The sequence below is a fragment of the Rutilus rutilus genome (genome assembly GCF_951802725.1).
Source record: "Rutilus rutilus genome assembly, chromosome: 14".
Classification (NCBI taxonomy): Eukaryota; Metazoa; Chordata; class Actinopteri; order Cypriniformes; family Leuciscidae; genus Rutilus; species Rutilus rutilus.
In genome coordinates this window covers 978,074-981,076 of record NC_140219.1, presented here as the reverse complement: position 1 = coordinate 981,076, position 3,003 = coordinate 978,074, and the positions used below count along the sequence as shown (strand labels likewise).

Sequence of the window (3,003 nt, the reverse complement as noted above, 5' to 3'; positions counted from 1 at the left end):
CTTACCATCAATTTTTAATAACTGTTGTGCTCGACTTAATGCCGATGACACTGTCTTATATACATCTAAACCTGATCTTCCACAAATCCAAGCGTGTCTTCAGTATGATTTCAAAATTTTACAAGATTGGCTTTTTCATAACAAATTATTGCTTAACAAAACTAAATCATATCTTATGATTTTTGGTACCAGACAGAAACTCAAATACGATTCTTGTATAATAACTTGCTCTGACTGTACTCCTCTGCTTCAAGTTGAAAAATGTATATATTTTGGTGTATGGCTCGGTCTTTCAAACCACATATTGATCATGTTTTACTTAAATTCAACTATGGAATTAATATTCTTTATCGATCTCGTAATTGTTTTACTCAGAGTGTGTGCAAAAAACTTGCCTCTCAACTTATACTTCCGATTTTTGACTATTATGATGTTGTTTATCAAAACTCTGTAAAATCTGACCTTTACCGTCTTAAAACAGCATACAACAGACTGTGCAGATTTGTCCTTGGATGTCCCAATGTATAATGCCCTTAATTGGCCATCTCTAAATATAAGAAGATAAATTCATTGGCTTCAACTAATATTCAAATGTTGTTACGTCCCCAGAGTTCTGGGTTCGTTTTATAGTCATTTTGTTCTGGTATTGCTTGTGGTTTGTGTGTTTGTGTTTTTCTACCAGGTAAGATGGCTTCTGTGACTGTTCCGGCAGCTGATTGGTGGCTCATCGGCTGATTGGGACTTGGAACTCCGCCCACTCATCAGTGGCTGCAGCTGGCTGGGCTCTTTAAAAAGCTCAGTTTTGGATCAGTTCTCTCTCTCTGTTCCTGCTTTTGGTTTGGTTTGTACCCTGTGTGTGTTTGGTTTTCTGACATTTTTGCTTGAAATATTTGAGAATAGTTCAATTGTTTTTGTGTGTTAGTAAACCTAACTTGTGTTTCATCTTTTTTGGAACTTGTAGTAGCAGGACGGAGCACTTGTTTTTTTGTGAATTTTTATAATTTGTATTAATTATTTTTTTTCTCTGTTGTTTATAGGGAGTTGGGGAGTAGATTTAGAGCTACCCCGGGGTATACATACATCACCCATAGGTATACTTCTTTGTCTAGAAACACCAGCTAGACCTGGGCGGACCACCAGCTGTAATTTTGTTTAGGGCGCCTTGATCATGTGCCAGATAGAAATTGTAATTTTATTTATTTTATTTTATTTTTGGGGATTAGTATAGGTTAGGGGTGGGGTCCTTTTTGTTTATTTCTTTGTTTTGGTTCGTCCAGCCCTCCCCTTTTCCCAGGAAATTCTTATTGTTTATCATTGTTAATTATTTACAATATTACCGTGGTTAAATAAAAGCTTTGTTTTTATACGGTATTTGGTGTTTGTGTCCTTTTCTCGCGCCGCGACTCCATACCTCCTTTGCTGGTATCGGTGGGCCTGAGCAGTGGGTTGTCAGGCTCCCCTCCTTTTGGGGGAGCTAGAATGTAACAATTGGGGGCTCGTCCGGGATGCTTGGCGCCCTGCTGCTCAGACCACCCTGTGCTCGGTGATTGGGGTGTGGTGTTGGGGTGTGAGTAAGGACTAGTAGTGTTTGCATAGTAGTTGTTGTTCTGTCCTGTAGTTTGTTAGTATTTGTAGTTTGTGGTGTTCGTTGAGTACTGAATAGTGCAGGATTGTACTGGATGAGGTGTGAGCATGGCGGCTACTTCAGATGTGGCAGGCTTTATTGCGGAGCCCTCATTGGGTTCATTGGTTAACCTGCGTAAGGTTGATTTGTTAGCGTTAGCGGACTACTACAATATTACAGTTGATAGACAGGCTCGTAAAGCAAATTTAGTAATGGTGATCAAAAGCCATTTATTGAGTCTGTCAAGGGCAGGAGTTATGGCTGTGGAGGACGTGGAAACAGAGGATGAGGGGGAGGACGAGGGCGCCGTAGAGAATCTCTCGCCTGCACGGTCGAAGGGTGCTGTGGGAGGTGGGGAAGCTCCGGTGCCTCGAACTCTGCCAAAGTACGACCCGTTGTCTCCTGTGTCCCCCGAGTCTGTAGAGGTCGCTCGGTTGAAGCTGAAAACGGCCCGTCTGGAAGCAGACCTAAAAGATAGGGAAGACAAAAGGAGGTATGAGATAGAAATTAGAAAAATAGAGGCAGACAAGGAAGCTCGAATTCACATTCGGCGAATGGAGCTTGAGGCTGGGGGGTCTTCTCACCCAGTTGGCAAGTCAGGTCATTTTGATGTGGGGAGGAACATTGCGGTGGTTCCCCCATTCCGTGAGTCTGAGGTAGATTCATACTTTTCTGCTTTTGAGCGGGTAGCTACTGCCCTACAGTGGCCAAAAGAGGTCTGGCCTCTACTCCTCCAGTGTAAGCTAACTGGGAAGGCCCAGGAGGTTGTGGCCTCTCTCTCTATAGAGGACAGTTTACATTATGATGTGGTTAAAGCTACCGTGCTGCGTGCCTATGAGCTAGTGCCAGAGGCTTATAGACAACGATTTAGAAATTATAAGAAAAGCGGTAGTAGAACATTTGTTGAGTTTGCCAGGGACAAAGAGTCCTTGTTTGACCGCTGGTGTGCAGCCAATAAAACATCTACTTATGAGACTTTGAGAAATCAGATATTGTTGGAGGATTTTAAGAACAACCTACCCGAAAGAATCGTGTTGCATCTTAGTGAAAAGAAGGTGGTGACGTTGGGTCAGGCAGCGGTCCTAGCAGATGAATATGCCCTAACACATAAAACGGTGTTTACAGCATCCAGTCAGAGCAGGACTTCCGCTTCACCAGTGGCCGGTGTATCACGCTCTTCAGACCCTCCTACTGTTCCTAGGAAAGAGGAGAGGGAATGTTTTTATTGCCACCGGAAAGGCCATTTAATCTCAGATTGTTTCTTACTTAAGAACAAGCCTAAGTCACCTCCACCTGTCCGTAAGGGTGTTGGTTTAACTCAGTCTGTTTCTTACCAGGAAGCTAGAAGTGCTAGCGAGGTACTCACAAGGAAACCAGAC

General features: G+C 43.0%; 1 long non-coding RNA gene across 1 annotated transcript; it reads left to right on the top strand.

The window, feature by feature from the left end:
- The first annotated feature begins 599 nt into the window (after nt 1-599).
- LOC311303394 lies at nt 600-1,371 on the top strand. Its single transcript, XR_014629748.1, has 2 exons — nt 600-841; nt 1,038-1,371. It is a non-coding gene; the product is annotated as an uncharacterized lncRNA (long non-coding RNA).
- The last annotated feature ends 1,632 nt before the right edge of the window (nt 1,372-3,003 follow it).